We start from the raw sequence: 18,291 nt of genomic DNA, 5'->3' as shown, positions 1-18,291 counted from the left end.
GATAGCATCATTTAATCCTTACGATGGTTCTTTGCTGTTCTACAAATACATATGAAACAAAAAAAAATATATATATATAAATAAAAATATGAAGGCGTATGACTATAAGAACAAAAAATAAAAATGTGTTTTTAAAAAAGTTATCCTATTTTATTTGAAAAGTTTTAGGACTCACAGGAAGTTGTAAAAATAATTCAGAGGGATCCTCTGTCCTCTTTACCCAATTTCCCCCTAGGATAGCATCTCATACAACCATAGTACCTTGTCGACATTAGGAAATTGATTCAGCAGTGTTATCGCAGCTATAGACCTTATTTGGACTTAAACAGTTTTTTTATGCATTCTCTTTTAGGGTCTATATTAATATGGAGAAATGCATTGACCATCAGTGTTAAGGAACATCTCTCACTGGTAAGTGTTGATGGTGTAAAATATCCTCAGATGATGTGGTTTTGCATAGCCTGTGGCTGACTCAAGGGGAGGTAGGATTGGTTGTCTTAACGAGGACCCCTTATCAGTGTATTAGTTGACTAAGAAAATAATCAATCCTGTAGCAAGTACCAACTGGGGACACAAAGTTGGAGGCATTGACTCTGCTCTCAAGGAACTCCCAGAAGGAGACAGAAAAAGAATCAACACAGAGTTGTGCACCACAGAGCAAATGAAACAGCCCGCCATTACTGAGCACTAACAGGTACATTGGCCATAAAGGGATCAAGAGGCATACCTCCCGTTCTGTGGCTCTTACTGTCGAGTGGAGAAGACAAGATCCTTAACAAGTGATGGCAGCAGAGGTTCTACCACAGGGCGGGGGGCTCAAAGTGAGTAGGTCCTGACCTGGTCAAAGGGTGCGGGAAAGTGACTCAGGAGCATGTCCTGTGACCCGCTTTTCAAGATGTTGAGAATGACCGCTTACAGGATCTTTGGACAGCCTGCTTCATTCAGAGCCTATATGGCATCTCCTAGCTCTGGCTGTTGCCTGTGAACGGAGGGCTTGCTACCAAAAGAGCGGTCATTGTTTCTTAGAACTGACTCGGATGCTCTTTGATGTCATGCCCGATACGCCAGATCTTCCCTGCTCAACGCTGGGAGGCCCGGAGCTGGGGTCGCACAGAACAGGGGGTGGAGAGAGGTCTGTTTTCTAGCGGTAAGGGGGATGTGGTTCCCTAGAGCGGGGATGGTACACCGTGCCAGAAAAAGAAAACCATTGTACGCTTTAAACATCGAGGTTCCTCATCCAGACTGTCACCATACTATCATCAGCTAGCCTATTACCAATGTGATTCTGGGCGTTTCCCGCTCAGAAGCCCCTCAGATGACTTGCGCTGGACTCCAGGTGGCATCCAAAATTCTTACTGTGGCCTAAAAGGCCCTGCATGGTCTGGCCCAACCTTCCTATGTCCCCGGGCTGGTCACATTCCACTTTGCTTCCAGGTCCCAGGGATCCAGTCTCGCTGGACTGTTTAATGGCCCTTTAACTTGCTAAGCCATGTTCCACTCCTGGGCCTTTGCCCGTGCTTCCCCCTTGTACCTTCATCTGTAACCTCATTCTTCAGGCTTATATTGTAAGACTTTCTATACTGAAGCGTCTGTCTCTATGAAGTTGCCACCAAGAGTCTCATTTTATCTGTACTGATGCCTCTTGCATGCATTACATATATAATCTTATATTCGATGATACAATTACATATCTGTCTCCCCTATTACACTGTGAGTTCCGTGAGGGCAAGGATGATGTCTACTGTTGTGATTATCTCCTCAACATTCAATAAATATTTGTTGAATGATTTATTGAATGGAGGGATAGATGAATGAATGACATAATGATACGGCCCCTCCTTTCTCCCTTAAGTTTAAGGAATGTCCCATCTGGGATTTGGACATCTTTATAAACTCTTTGGGGATCATTTGTTTTGGGTTCACTTCTGAGGTCTTTCTCATGTTCAGGCAGGAATAGCTTTTCGTAGGAAATCATGGCTGAGGTGATTTGGTCTCCGGTTTGGCCTATTCCAGTGGATTCTGTTTTGTGTGTTTTATGTGGTCATTTCAAGGCCACTCCAACAAAGGAGTGGCCATTCCTCATCAATGTGATGGCCATTCATTGGCAAAGAATGGCCCGGAGCTTCTTTGCTGATCTCAGGGCTCTCTGAGCATGGCACTTTGATATGTTGGTGATCTTGACAGTGGGAACATTTCAGCAGACAGGTCCAGCACACCCTTGGAAGAGTCAGTAGCTGGATTCTAGATCCAAATCCTGTCTTCACTGGCTTCAGGATGGAAAAGGTCATTATGGATGGGGACGAAGGAGGCTCACTTGTGGATCAAATCTAAGAGGTATGTGGAACAAGGAGAGAGAGAGAGAGAGAGAGAGAAGCCAGGGACCATCTCCATGGAGGAATGATCTTTGAGCTAACTCTAGATTGATGGTCAGATTTGAATTAGTTCTATGGGAATATGTGACAGGAGGTAAGGGTGAGGCAGAGGCAGTGGTGTGTGTAAAGGTCCTGGAGATAAGTCTGATAAGAAGGCTCAACCAAGCCTCTGGAAAATTAGGATACAAACCCATGTCTCTTGAAAAGAGTGGTCTTCCCCCTGTCCCTCAAAGTTGAGTTCTCTAGATAATTTCTTCAATTTTGTGGCTAGTACCTACCTAGTCTAGGCATATGTTAGTAATCAAATGTAGATTCTTTATCTTATATTTAGGTAGGTAATAATCTGTGTGAATTCCATCCCTTCCCTCCTTTCCTTGTAGGCTTTTATCAAGGTGTGTGTGTGTGTGTGTGTGCACGCACGGATCTTTACATTTATTTGTCTATCTTGCCCAGATATAAATGAAGATCACAAGATTTGTTTTTCATAAAAGCTTTGAGATTCTGGAGGGTTACTCCCAATGGTGAATGTGTAGCTAGTGTAAAGGCAACATGGCCAGCCAGAAGGAGGTCAGAGTTTGGAGTTAAATGCCTGGGGACAAGGTTCAACTTTGCAATTGCTGACTTGTGACTTTGGGCAAGTCACTTAACCTCTCTGAGCCTCAGTGTCCTCCCTTCCAACTCTGGGGTGACAATTAAATTATTTGCCTCATTTGTCTCATGGAAGTTTGCATGTGAGGGGATCTGTCTGAAAGAGATTCAAAAATCATAAGGCACTTCGTCAATATCAGGCATTGTTGTTATACAATAAGTGTATCCTTAAAAAATGTTACTGGTTACTGGAAGTAGGTGCTGTAAGTGTGGACGAGACCCTCCCAGGCTCAACGTCACTTGAAAGTTTACAATAACGTATTTCAAATATGGTGGCAATGTAACAGCCAGACGTTCAAACATTTCTGAAAGCAATGGAAATTTACATTATGTTGCAGGTTTATCATTTACGTGGCAAGCAATTCAATATATAAATATTGCGAACGAGAAAGTCAGTCCCCAAATAAAGACTGGTAAAACCTTGTGATTTATAGCAAGAAAGACATCAAAGTGAATTTTCCTGGGATATTCCTGGGTAGCTCATTTTGTAGCATGTTTGGAAATGATATAACATTAGAATCACTTTTCGGGATATAGTAATAAACTTTCTCAAAAAGTTTTATTTAACCAGGAAGTAGCTAGCGTAACTGGGAAGAAATGCAAACACATTTTATCTGTAACAGAAGACTCTCTCTCAGACATCAGTTTTACAATCTGACAAATCGAAAAATGCACATCCAGGTCAGTACGAAAAACATTAGTGAGATCTTTTTGCTATAAAAAAATGACTTTCTAGAGACTCAGATCGGGTTCGTATTAAAGAGGACAGGGATGAATTTATTCAGACAACACAAGCCCAGAAAACGTTTGGTGGGTAGTACAAACTGGCTTATTGATGAGTGACTGGGAATTAGACTATGGAATTGGAACCATAATTAACATCTGGAGAAGTACAAAACCATAAACCATTTTAGACCAAGGTAGATTTGTTTTGTTCTCTTCTGTTTTTCCTTCTTTCCTATTTCTATCATGCCAGTTGGAACACTCCCCCCCCCCCACTTTACTCTTGAGACCCTCATGAATGAAATGAAAACAAATATTAAAAGACTATAGAGGAACAACACAAGTGGCTTTGGAAATGGACCAACTACAAGTGGTTGTATTCATTGGCTTGCTGGTCAATACCTCCGTCAGCTGGTGCATGTAGGAAGCTAAGGAATGCTTTCTTGTCGACTTGGGAGATCAAAGTTTTGGATCTTGAAAAGACAAGACGTTTGGAGTGGGGGAGGGTGCGACACATTTAAAAATGGCCAGTATATTGTAGGGCTGCCTTCGGCCACCCAAGAGGAGAAATCGAGTTGGTGTTCCGCCACCGACTCTTGGAGCTGAAGGGATACATTATGGTCAGCTGACCACGGGGGCTCCCGGGGGGGGGGGGCACAACGTCGCCACGGGGCACTTTGCTACAGTGCCCCGGGGGTCTTTACTGATCCTGAGCGCCGGCCGCCTCATCCACCCCAGAGCGGTCCAGTAGTTGGATGGCTCTTGAATATCACAAGCTGGCTTTTCCCCTGACTTGAGCAATTCGGTCTTTTGCCTCTTTAGTAGACAGTCTTTTGCCTTGGGAGGTGAGCCCACAGGGAGGGGTTACTTAGGTCGAGCCTCAAAATGCACACACTGCATCTTTAAGAAATAGTTTACTTGTGAATCAGTAAACGTACTAGACAAAGCGGCCATTACTTATGCATTCCTGCAGACCCTGCAAGGTGAAAATGATAGAATAAACATCATATACTTCATTATGATATCGGTTTACACTTCCAGGGTACACAAAAAGAGGCCATTTCATCAAGCTAATTGCCTGAAAGTAAAAGAGAGAGAACTTTAGCTATTAGTCTATTATGGGGCTTTTTTCTTAATCACAAATAGGGGCCGTGTGTCCCTGGGGGGATGTGTATTCTAATTTACAATTGAACTACAGATCAGAGCAATCAATCTTGGGCAGCACTTTTACAGTGTAATTGCTACAACAATAACAAATACAAAAAAAAAAAAAGGAAGAAGAAGAAGAAGGAGGAGAAGACGAAGAAGGCCTAGTTGAGCTTCAGCTTGAGGTGGAGATATTTCCAGGCACTAGCTCAGGGTGGGAGGGAGAAAAGAACCACAGCAAACATGAATATGCAATGAGGGCTCATTAGCGGCCTAGTGTTGCCATGACGAATGGCATTATCCCCGGCCTGGTGCTGCCTAAACATGAATTTTATAACGACCCATTTATCATGACTTGTCATGAGCTTCTGTACTGTACTTTCTTCCAGCTCACACACCTTTCCCTATTATGACGGTACAATCTTTCCCTTTCCTATTATTGTTTCCTTTTGTATTGACTCCTGGCTCTCCGAAGCGAGCACTCGAATACAGCAACATGCTAATGGGTGATTTGTGACTTCAAAAAGGCGAAGAAACGAAAACTCGATCGGTCATCCCCCCCGCCCGCCCAGCGGTCATGTAATTGAGCACAAAGTTAGACTAAACTTTTCAAGACATTTCTTAATATGGGAGCTTTCGTTTTACCGGAGCATTCTGACACCGCAGATACGTTACAAATTTTAAATGAACCGCATCGCCTTCCTTTCATTCGTTTTATTCCCATTTGTTTGTTTGTTTTGTTTCGTTTTATCCTGTGGAAAGCTTTTGATATCTTAAAAGTAGAATTCAAAATTAGAGGTATTTTCCAAAGATCTTGGAGCTATGACAAAAAGGTGTAAGATTGAAATGCTGGAAAGGTGGTTTTAGTGCTTAGCATTTTACAGGGGTGGGAGCTGATTTCTCACTTAGACACGCTCTTGCGTTGTCGGGAGGAAGGTTGGCGTGTTTTTCCATGACAACTTCCCAGGACATACGTTTTGTTAATAGTAAAAAACAAAACAAAACATGAGAGCAATGTTCTTTGATAGAAACCATGAGGTCTGTCTGAATATTCGGCAGGACGCGAAACTGCCATATGCAAAGGCTGGAGTCTTTGCCATTGGCTAAGAGGGTGTGTGAGCTGCCTCAAAGTTAAGGCCAACAGTTCGTCAAGGTTATGGTTCCCGATTGGCAGAAGTGCCCTAATTGTAATACAGACCCAGCCAGTGGGATCTATGAATAATCTATTTAGTGACCATAGAGAGAGTAGTACTAAAACGATTTCTCAGTTCAACCAGGTGAAGTTCAGGAAGGACACAGGAACGCAGGGGAGGAGAATCTGGCGTTGTTTTCCACACCCAGGGGTTATGGTCATTCCTGTGTCCAACTTGTAAACAGTAAATTGCAGGCCAGATCTTTTTTTTTTTTTTTTAATTAATTAATTTATTTGAGAGCGAGAGAGAGAGCTCTAGCACACAAGTGGGGGAGGGGCAGAGAGAAGGAGAGTCTGAATCCCCAACAGATTCCATGCCATCAGTGCAGAGCCCGATGAGGGGCTTGAACTCAAGAACTGTGAGATCTGACCCGAGCTGAGATCAAGAGGTGGATGTTTAACCGACTGAGCCACCCAAGCGCCCCTAGCTGGCCAGATCTTTTTTGAGTGTGGCTGTCTCTCTTGTGCCCCTGGATTCCATATTAACAGTCACGATACTTTTATGTAATAATATTTAAACAATAATATGTAAACTTCATGGTGAAATATTTTATTAAAATTTTTTTTTAATGTTTTATTTATTTTTGAGACAAAGAGAGACAGAGTATGAACGGGGGAGGGTCAGAGAGAGAGGGAGACACAGAATCTGAAACAGGCTCCAGGCTCTGAGCCGTCAGCACAGAGCCCGACGCGGGGCTCGAACTCACAGACCGTGAGATCGTGACCTGAGCCGAAGCCAGACGCTTAACCGACTGAGCCACCCAGGCGCCCCTGGTAAAATATTTTAAAAGTTGATGATCATGTGCATTTGCAGTTGTGGTTCCAGAGTTCTTTCATGAGATCCTCAGCTTTATTGGGGGCAGGGTTATTATTCCCGTTTTAAAGAGGTAAAAATCGAGGCTCAGTGCTTAAGTGACAAACTCAGGGTCACACAGAACACGAAGGTGCTGAGGCTCACCAAGGCTTTACCTTGCTAGTGCTTCTCTGACCCAAAGTCACCAGAGCAGAAATTGTTCCCAATGTGTCATCTCTTATGGGACCTGGCAGCAAGGGAGTGAGTTTGGGGAAGGAGCCCGTTGAAAAGATGGCCGCCATTTGCATTTGAGAGCTGGTTATTCTCAACGACTTACCAGAATCGAAGTTAGCACGCACATGTCAATTAAAATTCCATCCATTTAAGCTGTATTATTTTTCATCATTAAAAAATGCAGATAGGAAACTTTCTTCAACCTAAAGACTTGGGCACCGTTCTGGCTGGTGTTCCTGTATTTTGAGTCCGTTGAGGACTCAGTATTTTCTGAAGAAAATATCTTTGTGTTTTCCCCTATGAATGAATTAAACAGGACTGTTAGACATAATTTGGTGGGGAAGGGCCTCGAATATTGGCAAATGATATTAAAGAACGTTGTGATTATGACTGAGCAGATTAAGACCATGTCTATACGACAGCAAACATCTGGAGCTTTAAAAACATCTGGGTTTTTGACTCTTATTTATCTGGTGGTTGGCATCATGGACAGAAAGGGGGAAAAAGAATTTAATGCTATTACTGCTGAATTAGACACAATTTTTATATTTAGTTAATCTGCAAATATTAACTAATTATTCTATTTCACATAACATTTAATGAAGAAAATTTTCCACCAGGCCAGTAAATACCGAGAGAAAGATGTAATTAGGTGATTTAAGAAAAAACTTAGCTTGAGGCATGTTTCAATCTTGGTCATAGTTTATCGACAGCAGTTTCCTTGGGCCAAAATCTTTTTAGGTCTTTGGACACTTTTTTTTTTTTTTTTTTTTTTCTTTCAGGGAGTAGAGTCTCCATGTATTATGAGGATTTGTGGATTTACAATGTGTTTTGACAATAGTAAAGTTTTGTAAACACTTAATAACATATGAGATACGTCTAGTAACAGACATTTTCTTTGCCAAGTGAATGATCTGGCCTGATAAAATCAGTGTAAACCCACTCTCCACCCGGCCTCCTGACATGCCCACAGCTGAACCCCCAAGACGAATGGAATGAAAACAGGTCTTTGGGGGCAGCTGGATGGCTCAGTCAGTTAAGCGTCTGCCTCTTGATTTTGGCTCGGGTCATGATCTCACGGTTTGTGGAATCAAGTCTGGTCAGGCTCTGTCCTGGCAGCGTGGTGCCTGCGTGAGATTCTCTTTCTCTCCCTCTCTCTCTCTCTCTCTCTGCCCCTCCCCCGCTTGTGCTCGCTCTCTCCCTCTCTCTCAAAATAAATAAATAAACTTAAACAAAAAACCAAACAACTAAAACAGGTCTTCAAAGACTTGACTGCAATGAAAAGCACCTTCTGTGACTGACCTTTTTGGTGATCTCATCTAAAAAAAGTTATGATTATTGAGCATTTCCTCTGTAGCTTATTCTCAATCCAATCAGTTCTAATGAAAATAATCTGCTTGCTTTTTATATTCTCAAGTTTTCGAAATGATTTGCACTTCCTTGAGATAGGCCATTAATTGGACACACAACCCAGATAAAAAGGCTGAAACCCGGGGAACATATAAAAAAACATAAGGCTGTTGCAATTTAAGTGGCTTCAAAAGATCTAATTTGATTTTTAAAAGCAATTCTGCAGATGTGAAAATTAAAGGCACGCAGAAACAAGATATGTTTTAATGAATGTGTAGGTAAGAAACATTTAGAGGTTTCAGTGGCCTTCCTCTGAATTTTTATTTATTTTTTTAATTTAGCGGTTAGGTTGGAAAGACTGAGCCTGCAACATGATAGAAACTGCTGAATTTTATGGGTTGCTGTTTCTTTATTGAACTGCCCTGTTTTTCTTGCCCACCGTATTTCTGGAACAACTTGGTATTTCCGGGTGCAGATTTTCAATCCTAGTACCCATCAATCAGATTTCAAATTCTAATAAAGTGAAAGGGTCCCTCCGTTTGGTTTGTCTTGGCTGGCCCCCCCTCCCACCATGAGCAAATTGTATGCTGATTCCTATTAAAAAAAAAGGAAGAAGAAAGAGAAGTGGTGGTGGGGGTGAGGGGGAACCTTCTCGTGGCTCTAATGACATCTTCAGTCATTAATGAGTTAATAAAAATCTCAAAGTCATCTGGGGCTAGATAAGGAGGAAGAAAGAGAAGTATTGTACTATAATGACAGGCTCCCTGACTGCCCTCGGAGATGTCATGGGTCAGTCATGTTAAGAATGTGTGCGTCCAATCATCTGCTGATTTTTATCAGCAAGCCTTCCAGCAGGAACTGACAAGGGCCAGTTTGGGAGTCACAATGAATAAACAATGACTTTTTGGATTGTTGGGGGCTGTGTAATAGAGTGAGGGGTTTATAGGTACTAAAACATGGTGACATTAGCAATCAATATACCAATTACTGGACAAGTTATTGGATGAGGCATCCCCGGGTCCTCAGCCTTCCTGCGCTTTGAAGAGGCTTGGGGCAGGCCTCATCTCCTGGGAGCTTGTTGGAAATGCAGATTCTCAGGGCCCTCTCCAAGCTTACCAAAGCAGAGCTCTGGGCGAGGGGCCTCGGAGGTCTGTGCTCCCAACATGGCCTCTGGGGGACCCTGAGGCACCTTACAGGTTTGGGAATCAAAGTACAACTTCGAGCCAAAGATCTTCACCAGGGCTTATGCTGTCCTCTGTCACCCCTGATGCACCACATGATGCCTTTGTTACTCAAACAAGTTAAGAGGCAGAAGTGTGCAAATAAATGATTTCCTTAAAAAATTAAATGAAGGTAAATCCCGGCTTATCTCTAGAATTACGTCACTCTCCTACGCTCGCACAGGTTTTCTTGAACGATCTTGATGCATGAGTGACTTTGATTCTAGAAACGGAAGAAGAAACATGGCTTTTGAAATCCATTATTTGCAATAGAGAGGAGGGGCGCCTGGCTGGCTCAGTCGGTTCAGCATCTGACTTCGGCTCAGGTCACGATCTCACGGTTCGTGAGTTCGAGCCCCGAGTTGGGCTCCGTGCTGACAGCTCGGAGCCTGGAGCCTGTTTCGGATTCTGTGTCTCCCTCTCTCTCTGTGCCCCTCCCCCGCTTGCACTCTGTCTCTCTCTCTCTCAAAAATGAATAAATGTTAGAAAAGTGTTTAAAAAAATAAAATAGAAAGGAGAAGTGACTTTGTGAATAATCCTCATAGGCCAAAAATAATCCGTAAGAAAAAAAAAAATCAATGTATGTGGAACATTCACTTACAAATGGAAATAATACTCATCTGGGCATTCAATGCCATTCTCTTATTTTTGAGAGAGAGAGAGAGAGAGAGAGAGAGAGCAGGGGAGGGGTAGAGAGAGAGAGAGAATCCCAGGCACCAATGGTGCCGAGCCCGACGTGGGACTCGAACCCACTAGCCGTGAGATCGTGACCTGAGCCGAAAGCAAGAGTTGGACACTTAACCGGCCGAACCACTCAGACACCCCTGGAGTATTTCTCTTATCTTGGCTGAGAATCTTACAGAAGGGGCAGCCCAGAGCTTGCTGAACTTTCAAAAGAGGTGGGCTAGTCAGCCAGACAGGCAGTAGGTTTAAATATCTTACCCTGAGTATGTTTTACAGAACAGTTCCGACGTTCGAAACATTAATACAAAAAGAAGTCTGGGTCAAGCGAAAAACTCTAGGTTAAACTGAGTCAAACCGGATGGTTTGCAGCAGAGGCCTCTAACACGTTACCATGCACTGTAATTCTCCAGGACAGCGTTGCCCAATGGATTTGATCGACAAAACCCTTTCGCGAAGGATAATCTTAGAGAATTAGCGTTTCAAGGAGTAAACTTTAGGAAGCATGGATTCAAATGTTTTAAGATGGCAAACACCTGTGGGCACAAGGTAGTTATTCTCTGTGTTGTACAATAATGGACCGCTTTCTTTGTTATGATTTATTAAACCCTCTGTGTCTGACATCAACATTAATTACGTGGTGGCTTAAAGCCAACGAGAAAGTTCACGTAACCATCACCAAAGAGTTAAATAAGTTGTCCAGCTGTTGATGGTCAGGTTAAATTATCCCTGAATTTTTGGCATATCTCCCAGAACAGGTACTAATTTAAAAAGAGAGACAGAGAGACAGAGAGACAGAGAGAGAGAAAAAAAAAATCTGGATTTTACTGGTGAGATTCCATTGCATTTTCACAAATGAGAGCTAATTCCATTGCTACTCCCCGTATGTACCCCAGAAACTCCACACGAAAGGAGATGTGAACCTCGCCTGATCCTGGCGAGCCCTTCTGTTCCCCTTGGACAGTATTGCCCTGATAGTTTCCACTTCCCTGGGTTCCAGATGGCTGTGGCTATGGGTCCACCTTGGTTTCCACACTGGCTCTTCCTGAAGATGATAGGTGGTTGGGGAAAGGGCACTAACGGAGGTCAGCCCAGTGGAGATCTTAAGCACATCCTTGGTTGTAAACCTTCCTCTCTTGAAGTTCTTACAGAGCTGCCTGTTCATGCCAAATGTTAATTCTTGCTGGGGACGTAATGTCTAATAAATGTTATGAAAGAATATCATTTTTCCCGTAGAAGTGAAGGTGCTTTGAAGGGCAGGTTAAGAATGGGATTCGTTTCCCAAGTAACATCTGCGGGTCACGTGCTGGCCTATAAATTACTTCTTTGCTAACCGCCACCCCCCCCCCCCCGCCCCGCCTCGATTGTTACACCAGCCTTGGAAGCAATTCTCACATGGAAGGAAGAATGGGACTTAACCGGCATTTGCGAGATGTGCAAAGATGAAAAGTAAACAAACAAAAACCCTAAACATAAGACAACCCCACCCCCCGTGCTAATATTTGTCGTCTTTTTTCAACACAGTCCCGCAAGTCCGCGCAAGACTCAGAACTCATTAGGAGATGTCTCTGAATGAAAAATAATGGGGCAAATTCAGCTTTGGGAGGTCTCAAAGCCCTTATTTTCATCTCCTTTGTAAATATATCCCTGTTGACACCACATGTGTTTCCCAGCTTTGGAGACGCAAGGCCTTTGCTGGAGAGGATTCACTCCACACCCTCGCAGGAAAGAGCAGGGGTTCAGCGTAGTTAACTGAGGTTTACCCACCAACTTGTCTGGTTCGTTACGGAGTGGAATATTTCTCCCCTTTCTATTCTTTGAAATGGTTTGAATTAAAATAGCTTACTCAAGGTCACTGGAGGCATATGGTCCTGCTCAAAACTTTAAACAAAACATTAGTTTTTACAACCTTTTGTAATTTGGTATTGTATACAACATGGTTATATGCAGAGATTCTGTAATCTTTTCAGCGGTGACAGAAATATGAGAAGCAAATTTATAAGCCATTTAGTGAAGCATTTAATCAATTTCATGCATAGGAAATAACTCCGATTGCTTTGCTTTATCAATCTTTCTCTCCGGGAGAACTGCAGTCAACGCGATCTCCAGACACTGGCTGGGGGGTGGAGGGGGTGGGCTTGGGGGGGTGGGCAGAGAGCAGGGATGGGGTGGGGAGGGGTGGGGAGTGTGCACAAACCTTTCGATGCACTTGAGATATCAGGGACTTCTGAAGTCTGACTAACAGGGCTGCCACAGCATCTCTGAACCTTCTGGAGGCTGTTAATGTATTTCAGAAAGAAAGTACGGGGTCTAATGTTTAGAAGAAGTTTTTCGAGGACTTTTACTGCAGAGTTACTCATTAAACACCCTTTCTCAGAGTGACTCTCATGTGCCCGGGGTGGCAGACTGTGTCCAGCTTTAGGTTCAAAGAAATGTCCGGTGGTTATTACTTCCAAACACATGAAAACTAAAACAACTTACACTAAAGCTTACTTCTGAATCAAGGAGTCAAAGTTATGCCCTGAATAACGGAAAAACCCATCACTGTGGTCTCTTACAAGCAGAGATAGCTTAGCATTTTCCAGATTATTTGAATGGTCTTTTAGGGTTCATGGTGGGATTCTCTTCTGAATTGCTTAAAAGATTAATCCAGCTCTTGGCTACATGGTGGGTTAATGTTTTCTTTTCTGTCATGTGCTTGAATCCCTCTTAGAACACTTTACCCCAAACACCATCAGGTTCTGAAGCGAAAAAAAAATCCTGAGGGAGCAGACGACGGTTTTGCAGGAATCACTATCTGCTAAACCATATTAAAGTTGTATCAGTTCTACTTGTCCTCAAAGATTGGAAGTCATATAAAGGTACTGTAGACATAGTTTCTAATTTAGAAAATAATTTGCTTCCACTTATTTCTGAACCTAGAGAAATATTCCAGTGAATTAATTCCCATCGAGATTATTTAGTTCTGATTTTAAATCAGCTCCGTGCATGGATCTCATTTCCGGGAAGACAGGTGTTTCACATCCCCTTTTAAATGTGACATACACAGGGATGTCTCTGCATTGGCAATTCAGTGGTGTGCCATTGGTATTTATTTTGCCGTGTTATTTAGGCTGTGGGGACCGCACGATTACATTGACCAGAGTTGCCTTGGGAATCCTGGATGAAATTGGTAGCTCTAAAGGAGATTGGCCAGTGGAGGTTTGCATGTCTATTGTCTATCTACCTATCTACCTATCTATCTATCTATCTATCTATCTATCATCTATCTATCTACCTATCTATCATCTATCACCTATCTATATCTATCTATCTATCTATCTATCTATCTATCTATCTATCTATCTATCATCTACCTATCTATTATCTATCTATCTATCTATCATCTATCTACTTATTATCTATCTATCTATCTATCATCTATCTACCTATCTATCATCTATCACCTATCTATATCTATCTATCTATCTATCTATCTATCTATCTATTATCTATCTATCTATCATCTATCTACTTATTATCTATCTATCTATCTATCTATCATCTATCTATCTACCTATCATCTATCACTTATCTATATCTATCTATCTATCTATCATCTATCTATCTACCTATCTATTATCTATCTATCTATCTATCTATCTATCTATCTATCTATCTATCATCTGTCTACCTATTATCTATCTATCTATCTATCTATCATCTATCTACTTATTATCTATCTATCTATCTATCTATCATCTATCTACTTATCATCTATCACTTATCTATATCTATCTATCTATCTATCTATCTATCATCTATCTATCTACCTATCTATCATCTATCACCTATCTATATCTATCTATCTATCTATCTATCTATCTATCTATCTATCATCTATCTACCTATCTATTATCTATCTATCTATCTATCTATCATCTATCTACTTATTATCTATCTATCTATCTATCATCTATCTATCTACCTATCATCTATCACTTATCTATATCTATCTATCTATCTATCTATCATCTATCTATCTACCTATCTATTATCTATCTATCTATCTATCTATCTATCTATCTATCTATCAATCATCTATCTATCTACCTATCTATTATCTATCTATCTATCTATCATCTGTCTACCTATTATCTATCTATCTATCTATCTATCTATCTATCTATCATCTATCTATCTACCTATCATCTGTCACTTATCTATATCTATCTATCTATCTATCTATCTATCTATCTATCATCTATCTACCTATCTATTATCTATCTATCTATCTATCTATCTATCTATCATCTATCTACTTATTATCTATCTATCTATCATCTATCTATCTACTTATCATCTATCACTTATCTATATCTATCTATCTATCTATCTATCTATCATCTATCTATCTACCTATCTATTATCTATCTATCTATCTATCATCTGTCTACCTATTATCTATCTATCTATCTATCTATCTATCATCTATCTATCTACCTATCATCTGTCACTTATCTATATCTATCTATCTATCTATCTATCTATTATCTATCTATCTATCTATCTATCTATCTGTCTTTCCATTGCTAGTCAACCCTTAACTCTTGGATTAAACCAGTGCTTCACTGACTTTATTTTTTTTTAATTTTTAAAAATTTATTTATTTTGAGAGAGAGAGAGGGGGACAGGATGGGCAGAGAGAGAGGGAGAGAGAGATAATCCCGAGCAGGCTTCGCACTGTCAGCACAGAGCCCGATGTGGGGCTCTATCCCACAAACCACGTGATCATGACCTGAGCTGAAATCTAGCATTGGACACTTCATCGACTGAGCCCCCCAGGTGTCCCCTCCTTCACTTCAGAAAGGAAAAAAAAAAGGCATCATTTTAGAGGAAAGATGTCTTTGGCATAAGAGCAGATATTTGGTGGGGGAAAAAAAGCGCAATTCCTCTGGGCTAAGGTATTTAACATTTTTAAACGGATTTTGAAGCTCAGAGCAATTACCATACACTTACTGTCCTTGTAAATACTAGAGTTTAGAGCATAAGGCTAACGCTCTCCCTGCCACTACCTGCAACCTGAGTCGTTTTCTCCAGCTTTCTTGATGTGACCTATGTTAGCAAAGGCTTGCTTTTGTCTTTCCAGCCAGAGAAGCCCTAAAGAGTGTGTCATAATCGGCAACGTCTCATTGTGCACTTGCTATTTTCACTCATCAGTGTCTTGGAGGTTTGGGCGTTGTGAGGAGAAAGAGATATACATCATTCTTTCCAAGTGCTTCAGGAATTTTCCAGGGTACGAATATACCAATGCCCATCAACGCTCATTGAGTTATTCCCATACGCTGTACACATATCCTTCTACTGTGTTACACTGAATATGCTTGGACATACTTCCTTATGTACTCAAGTATTTCCCATATGCTTCCATGCGTAACACTCCTAATGCTCATATGCTGTCAGTATTTTCTGAGCATGGGCACCTAACGTGGAATTGCTGGGGATGTATATTTTATTTTCCGACCCCTACTGCCAAACCACCTAGCAATTCTAAATGAAAGTCCTCCTAGAATCTCAGATTCCACTCAATTCTACTCAAGCCTACATGCCACTTGGTCACTCTCGTTCTTTGTTTAAAAATGTTGCCTTTGGGGCGCCTGGGTGGCTCCGTCGGTTAAGCGTCCGACTTCAGCTCAGGTCACGATCTCGCGGTCCATGAGTTCGAGCCCCACGTCGGGCTCTGGGCTGATGGCTCAGAGCCTGGAGCCTGCTTCCGATTCTGTGTCTCCCTCTCTCTCTGCCCCTCCCCCATTCATGCTCTGTCTCTCTCTGTCTCAAAAATAAATAAAACGTTAAAAAAAAATAAAAAAAAATGTTGCCTTTGCTTCTTCAAGAAGATGGAGACCATCTAAAGAGCCTTCTCACCGAGTTGTCCTCGTGCCAGGGCAAGCTGGGCAGGGCAGCCCAGTCACCTGCCAGATGTCTAGAAATTGGGCTTTTCAGGCCCACTGAGGTGGCCGGCTAGTCAGGGATTGTGCAGCATGGGTCACAGCACCAGACCAAACTGAACCCACTATGAATCCTTTTCAAATGGGTTCGGAAAGTCAATCACATGTTTCTATTTCAACCATGACATTGATGCCCAAATCAAACAATTGTTTCAGATAATTCATACTTAAGGCTTGCAGGTGTTTAGCGTTTGAGGAGACAGCCTTGCGACAAAGGTGGTGTTTGCTCAGGACTTACGGCCTGGGAGGGACATTGTTCTGGAACAAGCTGCCAAGAACAACTTTCCTTGTCCCCTTCACTCAGTGAATTTCTGTTCCTCTCTGCAGTACATCATGCCCATGTTCTCCTCTCCATCTTCATTGCTGCCTCTTCAGACCCTCCCCATCCCCACCAGCTCTTTAAACAATATGGTAGGTCTGTATTTACCCCAGTACACCCTCCTTTTTTCCATGCATTGCATCTGTTAAATCCATGAAACACAAATCTAGTTCAGATTAGTTCTTGTTTACAATATTTTCTTTTCTTTATGTATTTTTAATGTTTATTTATTTTTGAGGTGGGGAGGGGCAGAGAGAGAGGGAGGCACAGAATCCGAAGCAGGCTCCAGGCTCTGAGCCATTAGCACAGAGCCCGATGCAGGGCTCGAACTCAGGAAAGGCGAGATCGTGACCTAGGCTGAAGTCGGGCGATTAGCTGACTGAGCCACCCAGGCACCCTTACAATATTTGCTTATTATTCAGACTCCTTATTCTACTGCTCAAGGGCCTCCATGATTTGTCCCCAGATCAGTCTTTTAAAACGTATTGTCTCCTCCTTTCTCTATCTTCAGCTTAGCAAAACAGAATGATCATGATTCCTTCAACCTTGCTCCCTTCCTGCTCTTCCCCTGACCTGGAATGCCATTCCCTGAACTCCAGAGGAGACCTTGTCCTCAAAGTGGGGGACTCGATGTGGCTTGTGCCATCTTCCTCATGTTCCACCAAAACCAGTGTCACCATTGTCTGGGGGGACAGCCACAGGTATTAGCACAAGGAAGGGAAAACAGAAATTGGATGTTGGGTTAGTGCTACATAAAATGGCTGGACTGAGTATAATCTCAACAAAGGTTAAGCAGATTCTAAGTGATGGATGGCAATGTGTTTTCTCTCTCTCTCTCTCTTTTTTTTTTTTAAGTTCATTTACTTCGAGAGAGAGGGCAGAGCCCAACGTGGGGCTCCAGACCACGATCTGTGAGATCGTGACCTGAGCCGAAATTAAGAGTCGGACGGTCAACTGACTGAGCCACCCGGGTGCCCCTATGTGTTTTCAATTCTACAGCCTACAGCAGAAAGTGAGAATGTAATGAAATTACAGCTGTATGAAAATGTTAGGCTACAGCGTTTCTATTCAGTGCTACCTTAGTGCAAGCATCTAACCAGGAAATGGCCTCCTATGTACCGCAGTGAAGCTTACCCAATGGATATGAATAACATGTTTAGTCTATATTATGTATAGTAATTCACGGACGAAAACGATACTTTGGGGTCGCTTAGTAGAATGTATACTTTCGGTTGATTTTTAAGGTAAAGAGCATTGATTTTATATCATTTTCTTCATACTTTTCTTCCTGTTCCCCCCCATCTAACTAATGGTATATATACTTAGGAGTAGCCTAATGGAAGTTAGCCACGTAAATCCTGGCCATGGACCAACTTTTCTTTTCTTTAAAGATAATTGGCAATTATTGGGATTGGGTCTCTAAAAACTAGCTGTTGAAACTTATTTCTAATGATGAAAAATTAGAAGCCAACTGTATGTCCAAGAGGAGTAGACTGGTGACATACACATAGCAGATCAACACTGAAATTGCTGTGAAGGCCGTAACAATATTGAAAACTCTTTTTGACATACCCTTAAGGAAAGTGAAATGGCAAACCCATATGGGGACCTAACTCTAGATGCAGA

The 18,291-nt window shown here is 42.0% G+C and overlaps 1 long non-coding RNA gene across 17 annotated transcripts in view; it reads left to right on the top strand.

Moving 5' to 3' along the window:
* The window catches only part of LOC131516102 (uncharacterized), a 71,305-nt gene that overhangs the window by 9,364 nt on the left and 43,650 nt on the right, over positions 1–18,291 (top strand). For 15 of the 17 annotated variants that reach the window (XR_009263876.1, XR_009263885.1, XR_009263883.1 and 12 more), the window contains 2 exons: positions 353–411; positions 527–694. This is a non-coding gene — a long non-coding RNA (uncharacterized LOC131516102). The remainder of the gene's footprint in view (positions 1–352; positions 412–526; positions 695–18,291) is intronic. The other 2 variants (XR_009263886.1, XR_009263884.1) reach the window with 1 other exon arrangement.

This window comes from Neofelis nebulosa, chromosome 7 (assembly GCF_028018385.1).
Source record: "Neofelis nebulosa isolate mNeoNeb1 chromosome 7, mNeoNeb1.pri, whole genome shotgun sequence".
NCBI lineage: Eukaryota > Metazoa > Chordata > Mammalia > Carnivora > Felidae > Neofelis > Neofelis nebulosa.
This window is presented reverse-complemented; position numbering and strand designations above follow the sequence as displayed.